The sequence below is a fragment of the Pelobates fuscus genome, chromosome 1 (genome assembly GCF_036172605.1).
Source record: "Pelobates fuscus isolate aPelFus1 chromosome 1, aPelFus1.pri, whole genome shotgun sequence".
In the NCBI taxonomy this organism is placed as follows: domain Eukaryota; kingdom Metazoa; phylum Chordata; class Amphibia; order Anura; family Pelobatidae; genus Pelobates; species Pelobates fuscus.
Window position 1 is genome coordinate 471,786,004 of NC_086317.1, and position 18,306 is coordinate 471,804,309.

The following is an 18,306-nucleotide window of genomic DNA, read 5'->3' on the forward strand; positions in this document are numbered from 1 at the left end:
GTTTATATTATTTATTTATAAAATATTTTACCAGGAAAGATTCATTGAGATTTCTCTCGTTTTCAAGTATGTCCTGGGTCCACAAAACATTGCTTTGATACATTATGGTAATATTAATACACAATATATACAAGATTTTACATAGAACAGGTAGGAAATATATAATCAACCATGACACGTGCATTCTTTTTACACCCCATTGTTCACCAACAGACCACATATTGAATGAGTGCTTTTGAAAAGAACCTCAAACCCTTAAAGGGACACTATAGTCACTAGAAAAACTACAGCTTAAAGGATGTATTCCTGATGTATTAAAAAACACTATCTAGCCCACCTGGGCCCCTCATGCCTCCATACATATAGCAAGATCTTACTGTATTCAAGCCTGAAGCTGTAGATCTGCATGCTGTTTGCCTTAAAAAAAAAAAAAAAAAAAAGGCTGATGACATCATCAGAAGTGGTGGCCTGATCCAATCACAATGCTTACCAATAGGACTGGCTGAGACTGACAAAGCGGCAGATCAGGGGCAGAGCAAGCATGATTCGAACACAGCCCTGGCCAATCAGCATCTCCTCATAGAGATTAATTGAATCAATGAATCTCTATGAGGAAAGTTCAGTGTCTGCATGCAGAGGGTGGAGAAACTGAATGTTTGGATGCATTTTAGGCAGCCATGACCCAGGAAGAATCTCTAACAGACATCTGAGGAGTGGCCAATGAAGTGATCACTAGGCTGTAATGTAAGCTCTGCATTTTCTCTGAAAATAGCGGGCTTACAGCAAAAAGCGGGAAGGTAATTATTCTACTCACCAGAACAATTTCAATAAGCTGCAGTTCTGGTGACTAGTGTCCCTTTAAAGCTTACGGGGGAAAAAAACAAAAATACAGAAAAAAAAAAAACTAAAACCACTCCACATTGAATTATCATACTACTTGTATTTTGTGACCTGTAATTAATAAAAAAAAATAAACTAACCCTAGACATGTACTCTGTAAATCAGGACAAATGCATTTGTAAACACTGCATTTTCTCTGAAAAGACAGGGCTTACAGCAAAAAGCCTGAAGGTAATTATTCTACTCACCAGAACAATTTCAATAAGCTGTAGTTGTTCTGGTGACTAGTGTCCCTTTAATATAGTTCTGGTGAGTATAGCTGTGTTTACATTACAGCCCAAAAACACCTCTAGTGAGAACTCATCAGGCGGCTACTAGATGTGCTTCCTGGTTCAGTGTCTCCACACTCTGCATGGAGACGCTGAATGCTACCCATAGTACCCATAGAGATGCATTGAATCGGTGGGTAGAAAGACTATGCGTACCAGACGATAAACGAAGAAAAAGTGATTACACCTTTAGTGATTTATAATTAAAAGAAAAAGATTTGTTGTCAAGATCGAGAATATCACATATATTGATGATTGAGAACCGTTTTCCTTGCAGGCTCCAATAACCAATAATAAAGTGGGAAGGCTGTGATTCAGATTTGTATGACAAGATAACAGCGATACAATTTACAAAATCTGTCATCCACAATATGAATTTGTTAGAAATTTACTTTAAGCTTTAATTTAGATGGTATTTAACACAAATAATACTAAATAAAAATGTCTAGCTTATGTAATGACAAGTGTTGGAGATGTTTAGAAGACATGGGTTGTTCTCATTTATGGTGAGATTTTAAAGAAATCAAGCAATCTTGGAATAAATTGTTTCTGGTAATATCGAGTCTGACAGTGGAAAGGATTAGACCTAAATTAGCGCTTGCACTTTTTCAAATCGCTGGAAGGGGGTTACCAACTAAAATTAAAGAGCATTTTGGCATTAAAAATACAATTAGTGAGGGGGCTTGGCGGCCGAGCACCAAGCCAGACGTGTTCGAGTGGAGCTCCGTCAGGGCCCCATAAAACAGAGACAAAACGGCAGAATACCGCAAACTGAAGATACACCTACGCAACCCTACAGCTGAGAACATGGGGCGCAAGCACAGGCGGCAAGCAATTTCAGGCAGGGAGACACAAACCCCCCCCCCCCCCCCCCCGATATCAGGCTGTCGTTTGAGTGGCACCTGCCCAAAGAGACACTGAGCCCTCAGAAGACTCACAGGGGGAGCAAGAGGTACCCCGCACCTCACCCTGCTCCAGCAATGATCACACCGACGACGAGTCCGACGGGCACTCATCCCCTTCGACAAAGGCGGACGTTACGAGGCGCTTAGCAGACTTGAGGGAGACCCAGACAGAAGTAAGCAACCTGCAAACAAATAAAACAGATGCTGTGGAGGAGAGGGAAGGAGCCAGAGCTATACAAACCCCAAACAAATCGCAACTCTCACTACACAAATCCAGCAGCTACAGAAAACAGAGGTCTCACGGGAAACCCACCATAGACGCCGGAACATACGCCTATGCGGCATCCCAGAGAGGATAGCGGGGGATGACCTGCTGCCATTTATCCAGCGCCTGATTGCACATATGGGCCTTACCGGAGAGACAGACCCACCACATAGTGTCCTCCTACCAGGTGAGGAAATCTGCAATGGCGCCGGTCCCCGAAGACACTATTGCAATTACAAGGGACATAGGGGCGAGAACTGCAATTATGAATAAGTCCGGATCAATGGGCAACTTACCCTAGAGAACTGCACAATATCCATATACAATGACCTCCCATACACAGTCCTGGTCGAGAGAAGAAAACTAGCACCAGTCACAAAGACACTGCAAGACCATTCCATCAGCTATAGATGGACCCCCGGGAGCACACTTGAAATCTCCCATAGACATCACCATCTCCTCGTCAGAAGATCAAAAAACCCTGTACCACGAACTGGAAATCAAAGCCCCATCAAAAGGCTACAATCCAGACAAAAGGCGCACCCCACCAGCAGACCGACAAGCCGCAGTAAAGAAAACCGACGTGAACAGCGGTCGCCCTCAATGGTGACACATGAAGTGCCGAAGCCGGAGCGTGGAACAGCCCTCCTAACCAGGCACCTACCCACCGCGTAAGAGTGGCGCAGCACAGACAGACGGGCGAACCAGTATCCCATACGCAGAGTCTCCCAAATGTGCAAGACTATGACGGTTACGGACCTTCACAGTTGCGCTTTGTTTGCCCCACTCTTCTCCCCAACCCAATATCAACTGCCCCACAGACCGAGATTATATTGAGCTGCGAGACCGCAACAGGACAGTGACAACATATAGTACATGTATTTACTACACCCCCATACTATTGCACAGTTGTATACTGAAAAATCTTTCAATAAAATACAATATATATATATATACACACACACACACACACACACACATATATACATACATACATACATACATACATACACACACATATATATATATACACACACACACACACACACACACACACACACACACACACACACATATATATATATATACACACACACATATATATATATATATATACACACACACACACACACATATATATATATACACACATATATATACACACACGGTTAGGACATTTTTCAGAGTTGCTATATCAATTGGAATATCAAGTTTTAATGGAGAAAGGTGTGTGAGTGAATGAGTTGTGTTTGGGTATAAATCACTCTAGGTCAGGATTTAATGTCTAGACTACATGTCCAGACATTTTATTTAAAGGTTTAAATACTGAAGTCTGGACATTTTTATTATATAGTCAATGTCCTTTTAATGATGTTGTGTATCATTGTTAATGTACAGTGTTTCAATTTTAAAATGTACAATAAAGAAGAAAAAAAATCCCTGGCAAAAATGATAATCTCATGCAATCCAATGAGAAAACATTGTGATTAGATGAGATCATCAATTCTGATGTCAAAGAGGCGGATCGGGGTTGGGCCAGGGCCAGCATTTTTTGGAAAGAAGGTGTGTTTTGTTTTTTTTTTCAATTATTCTTTATTGAGATTTTGTTTGTTTTTTTCAGTCATCTTAAACATAAACATAAAGGGGTACAGAAAGAAAAAGAGGGGGAGGGGGAACAAATCTTCCAGGTTCATGAAAAAACTTGATAAGTGTCATGGTTAATATAATGCGGTTTCCGCAACAGTGTACAGCGCTTGTTATTTACAACAGTTTACCATAAGCAAGGTCAAATGTCAGCGTTTCAACAGATGGCTGCTTTGCCACATTGTACATACAGTAGATATACATTAAAATAGCTTAGGCTGCGCAGAGCCTTCATGACATTAAGGTACCGATCTGTTTTTTGTTTTTTTTTAATACTTAATTAAGTGGGCATGTGGAGGTCAGGGACCTTACATGTGTTTTTAACACTATATGGTCAGGAATACAAGGTGTGTTCCTGACCCTAAAAGTGTTTCTTTAATAACCAACAAAAGGTTTATCTGGTCTATCCATTCTTTACATGGACACTGGAGGTAATCTGAATGCTTCATCTAATAGAAGTCGTTATAGTATCTGCAATTCCCTGGCACATACATGACAGCAAAGAATGTCAGCTGTCCTTAAGTGGTTAAGACCCATAATGTATAGTAAGTAGCAAGTCGCGCTGGCATCTGCACACACCAAACTTCAAATCAAAACAATGACATTGTTTAATTAGTCCAAAATAAAGAACATAAATTCAAACAAAAGCGATCGTTTACGTTTTCATGGACAAAAAGAACTTAACAACTGCTTCGAACCGCTAACCCTCAAAAAAATTAAACATAGCATATCTATGCATAGCAAAAAATATTAAATGCATGGTCCTAATATATTTCTCACACACCTAACAAGGTTAGTCAAAAAATATATAGATTTAAAATAAATATACAGGTGTTGGTGAAGGATTGCAGAGAGATGGTTTACATAAAGCACATTTTAACCCTAATCACCTTCATCTGGAGGCTTAGGACTCACATATGATGACTGGTGAACAGAACGCATAATAAGAAAACACAAGAATACTGTTTACTGTAAGTTACTGAATACTGTAAGTTACAAATCATGAGAATCCATAAGTTCAAGAATTGCAAAAACACAAGAACGATAACTCAGATATTAATTAAAATCCATCCGAGGCAAAATCCTAGCACTGTGGAAGCCATAATGTAGGCAGACACTGGATATGAGTTTCTAGAACAGTGTTCCCTGGGTTTGTCAGTAAGATGATGTATAGTAAACGCAATTTAACTAATTATCTATTCTTTAACATGTCAGGGTGCAAAATCAGAAGAGTTGGATCTTAGGATAGCACAGCAGCAACAAGAGGTAGGTAATCTAGGAATATAACCGTATGGCTGGGAAGATGATCCATTTACACACATTTAATAGCTATAAGGGTTTTCATTGGTGCGGTCTGAAAATTTCTGAAACTACTACAGTTCTTTTCCTTTGCGTTTTCACTTCTTCATGAAAGCCTACCAGCTCTCCCTTTAACTTCGTTTCCCCTACAACCTTCCTATGCCATCACCTGGTACATACAGACCACTTAATTACCTCACTTTATATTATAAGCCTGTCAGGGCAGGGCCCTCTAACTATTCCCATAAATCATATGTGTGTTAGAATTAAAGGTTTGTTTTGTCTACCTATTGTAGAGCGCTGCAGGAACAGGTTGACTATATAAATCACAGGAATTGCAATTTTAAAACTAAAAAAAAAAAAAAAAAAAAAAAAAAAACTAAAAACATGTATACACAAAACAATGTTGTTTAATAAATTCATATACTAAAGCAGTATTCGTGGGATAGATAGGATGACTTCACCGCTACCATCATATTAAGGAAATTAAAAAATAAATAAAATACCCGACCACAACAAACAGACAAAAAAAAAGAAAGAAAAGAAAGAAAGAAAATCAGTATCTTGCCAAACAGAGCATTTGGGAAGCCAAGCACAGTCTAGGAATAGCAAGAAATGCTGTGTTCTGTAACAGTAACAATGAGGGGGGGAGGGGTAATGAACAGAGACTATGAAGAATGAAATAATATCCTGCACATACTGACAGAAAAAAAAAATTATTCAGCTTATTTTCAGTACAGAAATATGTACAACATCCATTAAGAAACCAGGTTGACATTAAGATTTTGGCCCTTATTTTTTGACAGATGTGCAGATCCCCTATCTGATTTAGGCCTAAAGAATAAATCAGAGAAGTAGAACCTTGTCACTTCAGCGGATAGCCACTGCAGAGAATAATTAGCTTTGCCACGCTTGCTTATCTCCATCCAAACACTGGCTTGCTTTCTTTGTTTGTGCCCCTAGACCAGTCATATCTATTGGTAATAAATAAAAATTGAATAATATTGGTAATAAATCGAACCTGAACTCCTTTTCTGCTGGCAGAACACAGCAGGATGCATGTATCAGAATGGCCAAGTCACACCACAAAAAGCTTCTGAAAAGAATACAGAGATGCACAGAGCTGCAGCAACACAGAAAATAAAAAGTGGAAGAAAACAATATTTAGCTTGTAAACTAAATCGAGAAACTTGCCTGTTTCAATTTATTTTCTTTATCATATCTTCCTATTAGGATGTTGGTGCTATACAAATGATGGGGAAAATAATGGTGCACTCAAATTCTTCAGGAAAAAAAGTGATAAGTATTTTTAGATGTTAGAACTGTGGAAATGTGCCAATCAAAAGAACAAGAATCCATGTTTCCTATAAGCATTGTTTATTACAATGCAAATACTTACAGCTCAGGAAGAAGATTATTTTGTCATTCAATATAAATAGTACAGGCATTTCAATACAGTGTTTGGCTGGAGGTAAAGGATAAACAGTTACTGGTAATGGAAGTCTGAGTACAGGCCAAAACCGCACAGACGGCAGCTGTTGGGAAGATGGTGAGATTTAGCAGCAAGAGCCACGCACAGCACCAGTCCCTAATATGTTTCATGCCTGGGGGATGGAGACTGGTTAGGAAAAGCAGCTCAATATCACAGAGCTAGGGGTACCAGCCTGCAAATAAGCCACGTGGAGTTATTTTTTATATATTCAGGAGCAATGAATCCTGGCAAAATTGGATTAGATAAACAGTCTTTCCTATCTGCATGTGAAATAAGAGCCAGCTTTGTTTATTTTTTTGTATTTGTATTTCTCCAACATGTGGGTCCTGTATGCAATGTGGATGACAGAATGGTACCAGGTGTCACATGGGTGCAGTGTGAGCAAATTGGGTTACAGGATGTCTGGTTCATTTTTCAGATGGCATTAACAAGCAGAGTAAATGTGTCCTGATATACATTAATAGAGGAGATGCCACCAGTAACCCTGCAATGCTATTCTATACATTAAAGGGACACTAAGCACAAAAACCACTGCAGCTTATTGTTGTGATCTTGATGCAGTCTCTCCAGCTGTTTGTCTGTCAGACTGTAAAGGTTATTCATTTAAGTGAGAATTGTTGGTGTATTAAAGTAAATTTCACATTTAGACAAAAATAGCTGAACTGGAAGCAAAGCTGCCCTTGGAGAATCATTTACTTCCACTATTTTGGCTTTAAATGTGAAATTCACTTTGAAGTAGTTTTGTATTCTGGATCATTGTCACTTTGGTAAATGTCTCCAGTTAGACAGCAGGTGGAGGCACTTTTCCTTGTGAAGACAAAAAAAAATAAAAAATTTACAGTCTTTACATTGGCCGGGAAGTCTCCACACGTCAGTCCATCAATGCTTTTGGGAGACACGTCTAAATGATAATCATGATCCAAACAGATTTTCTCAGCAGAAGGAAAAGCAGCAGCTGTGGAAAGCACAGGACGGCGCTGGAATAAAAGGGGGTGCATTTATTTTTTCTACTTTACACAGGGGGAGGCGTAATCTAAACTGGACCAGGAGCAAAGAAAATGGCATTAGCAAATATTTTCTTTTAATATTAGTTGCATCAAATTTCAAGAATCCCAACCTCACGCAGCCAGAGTATTTCAAAGATCACAGATGTTTTGCACAAATTTGCTTTGTTTTATTACAATCTATTCACAAGGAAACATTAAAAATGTAGTTCCTGTACTGGTATGTAACTTGCCATCTATTAGCTAGCAATGCCAAGGACCCAAATGCCAAATTTTATGGAATGAAAATTTGAAAGGCAAAATATGAAACTCCCTACCTTATTGGATATATTTTACCTGCATTGGAATATTGATGAAAAATCTTTATAAAATACTCATTCTGATGGCGTCAAAGATATAATAAGAAAAAATAGGGGCTACTTTGTGTTATGTATGATGCCCACACTTGACAAAAGGCAGAGCTACATCCGTCAAGTTTTGTCAATACCCCCCCAGCCGTCAATAGTGATGGCTGGGAGAAAAATGCAATGTCTATGGAAACTCCTGCATTCTCCTGGGATCTTCTACTGACATCAGCAGGCTGAAGAAAAATGGCGGTGCCAGTCTCAGACAGCATCAGGCAAATATATTTCCCCTGCACTGGACCTTCTGGCAACATCACCATTGGAAGCCAAAGAATGCAAAGATCCCAGAAGGTAATCTATACTTCTGGAATAAAAGGGAATCATGACATGTCACATGTCATGTGTCCTTAAGGGGTTAAATAAATATTATTTAAGTCAATGAATGGATCATACATAATGACAGCTAACCCAACCCAAAATTAAAGGAACACTATAGCTTTAAGAATACAAACTTGTATACGTAACAGTGAAACTTTGCCCTATAATAATTAGGTGCCCCCACGGCCTTCTTCAGCGACGTTCAATCCAATGTTCCTTACAGGGGAGCACTGGGGATTTGATGGGCATGTGTGCCGCCCAAGTCTTGCATACATCCAAGCTTCCCCATATTGTATGTAATGCCTTCCTATGAGCTTCCGTGTCATGTGACCAAGTTTTACTTTGTCAGGGCTGCAGAAGTGCCTCTAGAGGCTGTCAGGAAGACAGCCACTAAAGATGGATTTATTTGTGCAGTTTAAACATTGCAGTTACTTTAAAAAAAATATATATATATGTTTTACATTGTGGTGTTAAAAGGACAGGGACACTACACCCAGACAACTTAATTGAGATGAAGTGGTCTGGGTGACTGGATATTAAAAAAATAAAAAAAAATTTGAGCTACCTTGTAATATATTAAAAATTAACGCAATCTATTATGACATGTACAGCTTTAACTTGCATTTATCTTTATGGAAATCCTGTCAAAGTCTAACATGCTTCTGCTATGCACTGCAAAAATAAAGAGTCACAAAAAATAAATAACATTGAAATCCTTTTTTACTAAACCTAAAAGTTACCTGCCATTACAAACCAGAGGTGAATTTCTACTCGCCTGGGCAATATTGTCACACACCAATGGCTAGTAGAAAGTAGAAATTGAGCCCTGGGCCCAGTATATCTTACCTGAACAGTCACTTATTATTCATGGTGCATAGCTTGAGGTCAGAAATAAATTATTTACAGCTGAGTTCTAGATTACAGTTGCCTACCTCCTCAAACAGATTTAACACAAGCACACATCTTCATGTATGATTTTTTTAGCTAAGAGACTGACTGGTTAAGAAAACTGAATTTTAATGTTTAGTTTGAGAGTTAAACGCTTCGCAGAGTTCAACAGTTTTTCCACATAGCATGTTACTCATGTTCCTTTAATATGGCTCCTGTGCTTATTAGATATGGGAATTATTGTGGGGTTTTTTGTGTGTGTGTACATCTAAAGTTAGGAGAAAAGGTTTAAGACAGACAGACTTTGATACACTTCGGCCTAAGAATGCAATGTACATCCTTTTCCTCCATTCACATACAAGGCTAACTACCAAAGAAAATATTTACCATCTTTAAATACATTTTAATGTTTTAAAATTCATATTGAAAGTTTGAAGAAATCACTTGCCTATCTTTAACATTTTTTTTTTTATGCACCTTTGGTCAGACTGTGCATCACTATTTTGCTACCGGCAACATTTTCTAAAAGATGATTTCGAAAAGCAGCAGACTGCTGCAAAATAGTGAGCACAGATTAGGAGAACACAGCCTGACCCAATGGGCAGAATGATGGCTGTCAGAAAGAGAGAAAAGGGTCTTCAAACATTTAAATATATATTACGAGTTGGTACATTAGATAGAGAGGCTAGACAGGACTCTGCTATGCAAACTCTACAAATTGGTCCACAGACACGGACAAATATACCCATTATCCTGTGGTGTAAGAATAATTCTAGGAAAGTAATTCTGTTCACTTCTCACTTAACAGCAAGACCCAGGAGGCTGTATAGAGGAAACAGCAGGAAGTGTTTGATGTGAAAGGAAAATGGTTTCATTCTTGCTGCAAACACCAAGTCCGATTCCCACAATCAGAAATGTATGGATTACTACAGCAAGGTATATTAATACACCTTAACAATACATGGAAACCATGGCGACTAGAAATGGGTTACAGACAATAGATCCTGTGAGCACATTGTGCATTATATGAGGACAGCAAGCAGCAATGTGAGACCTTAGATTGATTAAAAAGCTTCCCCATTCCTTTCCAGTACTACTTGACACCTCTTCCACTTACTGCCACGAATAAGGAGGGTAGGTTGAACATACCCCAGATCTTGCTATGTTTGTAGATAAATTACATCCAAGCTTCCTTCTTCATATAAGGCTGCTAAGCATTACTGATATAGATGCTGAAAAAGGTAGCGTCAGACTCTTCACAAGCATGTGATTTGTGTGTTATACGTGATGTAGGTATTGAATGGAACATGCATACGTGTGAAAGATGTTTTATAAGAGTGTCATGTATGTGCTAGATCAGATGCAAGTGGAATTGTAACAAATACATACACAGATTGTGTATGTATCAAAGTGTGTGGGACCCATACTAACTCTTGAAATCTACACCCATCTCTCTGTATATGAAAACGGGTGCAGTTTAATTTATTTCAAAAGAACTGAAGGAGTTTGTCAGACTTCAGAAACTGGCTTATTTAAAAGTTTGTAAAAGTTTCGTGTGGAATAAATTTTATTTACTACGTCAACATCTATAAAATCCTAACATAAGCAAACTAAAGTGAGAGCTTCGTCAGCTGTACTCCTCTGATGTCTATGTTTCTATAACAGTACAGAAGACTAAATGAAAATTCTACTTGTTTTATCTGGAAAGAGAACAGCTGGTAAAAACCAAATACTTTTTACCAAGAAGTCTTAGACTTTTAAAAACATCTGTATATGGCTGGGTTTTATATCACCCGACGTTAATCATACCAACCCTATCACTAACAGTTTGCAGTGACCTGAGCAGATAAAGACATCATAGGAAACCAGATTATATTTCAGTATATTGAGGTTGTTCTATAACCATTGAAAAGACAGCTCAACCACCAACAGACATTAGAGAATACCGTATTTTAAATACTCAAAGAGGCTCCCCGTCTCCCTAGCACCTTGAGGGATATCACCTTATCAAACAAATGAGGCCTGTGACCAGCAGCTGCCATTTAGCAGGAAACAATCTTTTTAAATATGGACTGCCTTGAGGGATGATTAGCAATTATGTTCATGGATTACAATGCGATCAAAGAAAAATGTAAATAAATGTATCTAGTAAAACATAACTGGCACACAGTGTTGGGCAAATCATCTTATGATATGCAATGCATGTTTGGGCAGAAACATATCTAGATTGAAGTTCCTTTTCAGAAAATCAAAATAAAAGAATGAAGACCACACAGAAGAAAAAGGTTTCAAACTGACTGCGAGCGTAATGTGAAAAAAAATAAAAAATCATATAGCATTGGAAAAGCCAATATAACTGTAAATGCAACCTACAAGCAGTTGCTATTTTTAAAGGGACACAGTCACAAAAACAACTTTAGCTTAAAGGGAAACTCCTGTCACTTACCTGTGTGCAGTGATGACCACGCTCCTTCCCCTTAAACAGTTGGCATGCGCATTAGGATCTCCCCATAAGAAAGCATTCAATGCTTTCCTATGGGGATACCGGCGATGCTGGAGGTCCTCATGCAAAACGTGAGGATGTCCAGCGTCGTTTAGATAACCAAAAGTCGTCTAAGCACCCGGAAGTCCCTCTAGTGACTGTCTAGTAGACAGCCACTAGAGGAGGAGTTAACCCTAGCAAGTAATTATTGTAGTTTAGAAAAACTGCAATAATTACATGCTGAGGGTTAAGGAAGTTTGCACCCAGACTACTTCAATTAGCTAAAGTGGTCTGGGTGCCTACAGTGTCCCTTTAATGAAACAGGTTTGGTGTATAGTTCTCAATTCTCTGCCATTTAAGCGTTAAATCACTTTATGCAGCCCTAGTCACACCTCCCTGTATGTGACTTCTACAGCCTTCGTAAACACTTCCTGTAAAGTGAGATCTAATGCTTACACTTTTGTTGTACATTCTGTTAAATTTAGAATTTCTAATCTCCTGCACTGCCAATACTTGCTAGACATTGCAAGAGCCTCCTGTGTGTGATTAAAATTTGATTTACAGAGCAGGAGATAACATTTCTAAAGCAAGTTCGCATCTGATTAAAATTTACACCATTTCTTTTCCATGCAGGCTATTGGGAGGCACAGCCAGGGAAGGTGCTGCATAGAGAGAAACAAATCTAATTTAATTCCTAAATTTCAGAGAACTGAGCAGTGAGACTGCAGGGGCATGAGCTATACACCAAAATGGATTCATTGAGCTAAAGCCATTTTGGGGACTATACTGTCCCTTTAAATAAAAGTTTTCAAGAATAGCTTCTGTACTTGACTGACCTTGGAATGAAAGCAAAGTTATAAACATAGCTGTTATGTAATTGCGAGAGTTGCAAAGATAAATCACTGAACGGAAATAGAACAAATACACACATTTATAGCAAAAGTAAACATCAACTTTAGACTTGTTAATATAACGGTACAGATAGCCTAGAACAGGTTGTGAGAGCATCGTGGGAGAAGTTTAGTTCGCAAGCTCTTTAACAGAGGTTGTTTTACAGCTGTTAAGAAGTAACTCGGAAGCAGTTCCCAAAAAGTGATGGCAGTGTATGGAAATTGAACTCTGCTAAACAATTTGTGGTATCTTCTCTAAATGTAAATTGGATATATCCTGCCACTTTATTCAGCTGCTCAGAGAATTCTCAGATGAGTAAAGAGTAGGAAATTGTATTCCGACAATTCAGCTCGGAAGAAAAAAAAATATATATATATATATTTTTTAAAATAAAAAATAAAATAAAAAAGCATCTTAATTGTTCAAGCTTGAAAGCAAGTTATGGGCGCATGTACTCACACTTTTACTTTTATTGTGAGCATAAATCCTCTAATTTTAGTAATTATCTCATCACGCTTTACCACAGAGCATGTTTATTAAAGGGACACTATAGTCACCAAAAAATGATTTAGCTTAATTAAGTTTTGGCGAATAGATCATGTCCCTGCAGACTCACTGCTCAATCTCTGCCATTTAGTAGTTAAATCACTTTGTTTATGAACCCTAATCACACCTCCCTGCATGTGACTTGCACAGCCTTCCTAAACATTCCTGTAGTAAAGAGTCATCTAAACTGTATCCCTTCCTTTATTACAAGTTCTGTTTAAGTTAGATTTTCTTATCCACTGCCCCATGTTAATAGCTTGCTAGACCCTGCAAAGGCATCCTGTATGTGATTAAAGTTCAATTTACAGAGAAAGATACAATTGTTTAAGGTAAATTACATCTGATTGAAAGTAAAACCAGTTTTTTTCATGCAGGTTGTGTCAATCAGAGTCAGGGGAGGTGTGACAAGGGCTGCATAAACAGAAACAAAGTGATTTAACTCCTAAATGGCAGTAAATTGAGCAGTGAAACCGGATAAGCATGATCTATACACTAAAACTGCTTCAAGAAGCTCGTGTTTAGGTTACTATTGTGTTCCTTTAATTAACCAAGGTTAAAATTAGTGTGTAAACATAAATAAAAACATACAAATGCAATTTTAATAACATATTTTAGACAACAAAAGGCAATAGATAACTTACCTCTTTCAAAAACCTGGACTTTCCTGGAGAGTCTCTCAGACTGGGATGTAGAGGATTCAGAAGAAGAGTGACGAGATGGAATAAAGGGTTTCAAAACGTTTCAAACCGAGGTCATTGCTTTAAATCAAGAATTTTCAAATGCCAATTCTGAAAGAGAAAGATGCTCTGGTTAACTGAGTGCTACGTTGTATGTATTCTAAACACTAACCTCGCCCATAGCACTGAAGTGTTAACATTCTATGATGCCGCAGAACAGAATCCACTTTCATATAAGGAGGAAAGGATAAACGTGCTATGCTGTTATTCGTTCAGAGACTAAGGCCAGCAGGCTATAAGGAGTACAATGATACCAGCAGAAAAAATAGCAACCTTCTGCACTCTAGATGTTGTGGACTACTTCTCCCCTGCTACTTTGCCAGCATTATGCGCGCGAGAGCCAGTCAGAGTGAGAGCGCGCCAGCCAGAGCGAGCAGGTACCTGCCCCTCCGGTCGCATGAGGAAGGCGTTTTTACTCACCTTTTATTCCCGACGCTGTGCCACTTTCGCCACGACTAGTACCATCTCAATGGCTGAGATTATCAATCTTTATGATCTTAGCCAAGCTAAAAATTGCATGTTTTTAATTCACAACCTGGCTGTAGACAGTCACAAAAAAATAGACTAGTTATATCCTTAAAGGACCACTCTAGGCACCCAGACCACTTCAGCTTAATGAAGTGGTATGGGTGCCAGGTCCAGCTAGGGTTAACTAATTTTTTTATAAACATAACAGTTTCAGAGAAAATCACAGTGAGAGCACGCAAGCGTCCATAGGAAAGCATTATAAATGCTTTCCTATGCGACCGGCTGAATGCGCGCGCAGCTCTTGCCGCGCGTGCGCATTCAGCCGACGGGGAGGAACGGAGGCGGAGAGGAGGAGGAGAGCTCCCCGCCCAGCGCTGGAAAAAGGTAAGTTTTAACCCTTTTCCCCCTTTCCAGAGCCGGACGGGATGGGGTCCCTGAGGGTGGGGGCACCCTCAGGGCACTCTAGTGCCAGGAAAACGAGTATGCTTTCCTGGCACTAGAGTGGTCCTTTAATACTTGTCTCCGTCAGGGTCCTCTCCATCAATTGCAGGCTAATTTGTAGTTCAGATCACACAAAGCTTGCAGTGGCCTAGCTGTGTCCACACATTTGATAAGGAAATCTATTTTTGGAGAGAGGGCATGGCTAAAGAGAGATTGATGGTGCAGGATTCTGCAAAATGCTTGGGGGATAGGTTGGGAAAAATACATCATATTAAGGAGACCAAAACCAAATACTTTCAAGTTTTATTGGTGCTTCAAGTGTCACTTTAGGAGTTAGTGAAGCCCGCTTCTATAAATCACAGGGTTAACCAGTTATAACCCCTATATGCAGCAATCTTGTAAGCAGACCCCAGTGTATTCTTGAACAATGTAAAATTACTCATTCTATGCCAAATATTTAGGGGTCAGGCTTACAAGCATATATTCCCTTTTTGTGGCATAATTGTCGATCGCATCACATGCTATCAGACAGTGGAAATATCACTGTTCCCAACTCTTGTTTGACAAAGTTATGTAGATATATTGTTTAGCGATTGAGATTCTTTTAGCTTGTGAATGAAAATTAAGCAAACTGGCCACTACAAATCAATACTATGCCCTAGTTTCACTCTAAACAAATGAAAAGGGCAGCATAAGCAGAAAGTAATTACCTACAAGCTTATAATAAGATTTGGCATCCTGATGACCTGTATGAGACCCTCTTATTCCCACAGTGTTAGGGAATGCAAAATCTTGTCTTACTCTGGTTGTTCAATCTGTGACCTCTCTGCTGTTAGTTTGTACTCTACGTGACTTCTTTGCTACCAACCTGTATACATTATTTCGTTATTTGCGGACAAAAAAACTATTTTCAGAACAGAAAAATACAATGGGCATAATAAGTAAGGGCCACTTTAAGAACGTGTCAATCTGTTGTCTGCCATTGAGCAGTAAGTGAATGTAGTAGGCTTTCCATAAGCCCTAAAGCTACTGGCATACCAATTAAACAAATGTTACATATCCCTATATCACTTGACAAAAACAAACCTCTAGAGCCACCATATTATGTGTACATTCCATCCTCAGGCAGTGAAGTCAGCATCCCAAGATAAATGAAATAGAGCAAATTCTACAGAGAACTCAAAAAAATTAAATTAAAAAAAACAATGCTATTCACAAGGGGCATTCAAGGTTACTGCAGCAAAGGAGGGGGAAAGAAAATATGCAGTCCTCATTGTTCGTGCTTAGCACCTGCAAGCCTAGTCTACCTACAGGCAATTATATGAAAGCAAATTCCAGGAGCATGCCGGATTGTCACTCTGGCTATCAGAGGGCTCCCCCTCAGGATTACAATCTAATGAACATATATCTCTGAATCATAAGATAAGTGGGAAGAGAAGCTGTCAATCTGCGCAGTTGGCCACACTCCATCAGTAGTTTTTTTACCTGCAATAAAACCAGTTCTTTAATACACTGGTTATGCTGGTGACCAAAACGCTTCATTGAGGTCATCTTCTTGACCTCTCAGCGGCCTTTGACACCGTTGATCATGCTCTCCTTCTTCAAACTCTTCAATCGCTTGGTCTCTGTGACTCTGTCCTCTCATGGTTTTCCTCTTATCTCTCCCAACGCTCATTCAGTGTCTCCTTTTCTAATGATACCTCCTCCCCTTGCCCTGTCTCAGTTGGAGTTCCCCAAGGCTCCGTCCTTGGTCCCCTTCTATTTTCTCTTTATACTGCCTCTCTTGGCAAACTTATTACCTCTTTTGGATTTCACTACCACCTGTACGCTGATGACACCCAGCTATATCTCTCCTCCCCGGACCTCTCCCCTGCCGTCCTGCAACGTGTCACTGCTTGCCTTTCTTCCATCTCTGACTGGATGTCCTCCCGCTTTCTGAAACTCAATCTCTCAAAAACTGAGCTCCTTGTCTTTCCTCCTCCTAATACTGATCCTCCTCTTTCGCTCTCCCTCCAAGTTTGTGGTACCAACATCAGTCCATCCTTGCAAGCGCGCTGTCTTGGCGTCATACTTGACTCTGGTCTCACCTTTGAGCCTCACATCCAGCATGTTGCCAAATCCTGTAGATTCCATCTTAAAAACATAGCCCGCATCCGCCCCTTTCTTGCACCAGATACTACCAAGGAGCTTGTCCATGCTCTAGTAATTTCCCGCATGGATTATTGTAACCCTCTCCTGATTGGTCTCCCCAATAGCCGTACTGCACCCTTACAGTCCGTAATGAATGCTGCTGCTAGATTGATTTTCCTCTCTAGTCGTTTCTCTCACACCTCACCCCTCTGCCAGTCCTTACACTGGCTTCCTGTATGCTATAGGAGTCAATTCGAGGTACTAACTCACACCTATAAAGCACTGAACAACTCTAGCCCCTCTTATATCTCTTCACAGATCCATAGGTATGTCCCTTCTCGGTCTCTCCGTTCTGCCCGTGACCACCTCCTGTCCGTTGTCCGCACTCGTACGGCCAACTCGCGCTTGCAGGACTTCTCGCGGGCGGCTCCCTTCCTATGGAATAGCCTGCCTACCGCCATCAGACTCTCCCCTAGTCTTGCATCTTTTAAGAAGTGCCTTAAAACCCATCTCTTTAGGAAAGCTTATGGCCTCCAAGACTAACCCTTACCTCACATACCTGTCTCTTGCCCTCTCCGAAAGGGCAGCCCACCTTATTTGATTGTAAATTCCTGTCCTAATGTGTTTTACACCCCACCTCCTATAGAATGTAAGCTCGTTTGAGCAGGGTCCTCTTCAACCTATTGTTCCTGTAAGTTTATTTGTAACTGTCCTATTTATAGTTAAATCCCCCTCTCATAATATTGTAAAGCGCTACGGAATCTGTTGGCGCTATATAAATGGCAATAATAAATAATAATAAATAAATAATAATTGGTGAACACTAATCTTAAAGAGACACTATAGGCACCCAGAACAGTACATCTCATTAAAAAGGTCTGTGTACATGGTCCCTGTCCCCTTTAGTCCTGCAATGTGAAACATTGCAAGACTAACACAGCAACTAAATGGGCTTCCATGAGTTTACCAGACACTAGGTGCCCTGATGCTGAACGTCCTCACACTCTGCATAGGGAAATCCAGCAACAATGAAAACCCTATAGGACAGCATTAAGGGCCACGCATGCACATAAGGTCCTCCCAGCGCTGGAATCGGGTAAGTGAATCAAGGTTGGTTTGAGAGATAGAGATATATATACAAATTATATTCTCTTATGTGGAATCTCTGGATTAACCAAGAATAAATCGGATGAACAAAGCCTAGAGTGCCGGTATTTTTTTTA

General features: G+C 39.6%; 2 protein-coding genes across 2 annotated transcripts in view; one reads left to right on the forward strand and one right to left on the reverse strand.

Annotated features, from left to right (window-relative positions):
* FAM168A (family with sequence similarity 168 member A) overlaps positions 1-18,306 on the reverse strand; it is a 112,101-nt gene that overhangs the window by 87,923 nt on the left and 5,872 nt on the right. Inside the window, exon 2 of the mRNA XM_063431766.1 lies at positions 13,949-14,095. The gene's annotated coding sequence lies outside the window, so the exon portion shown is untranslated. The remainder of the gene's footprint in view (positions 1-13,948; positions 14,096-18,306) is intronic.
* The window catches only part of MRPL48 (mitochondrial ribosomal protein L48), a 377,463-nt gene that overhangs the window by 72,903 nt on the left and 286,254 nt on the right, over positions 1-18,306 (forward strand). The window lies entirely within an intron of this gene.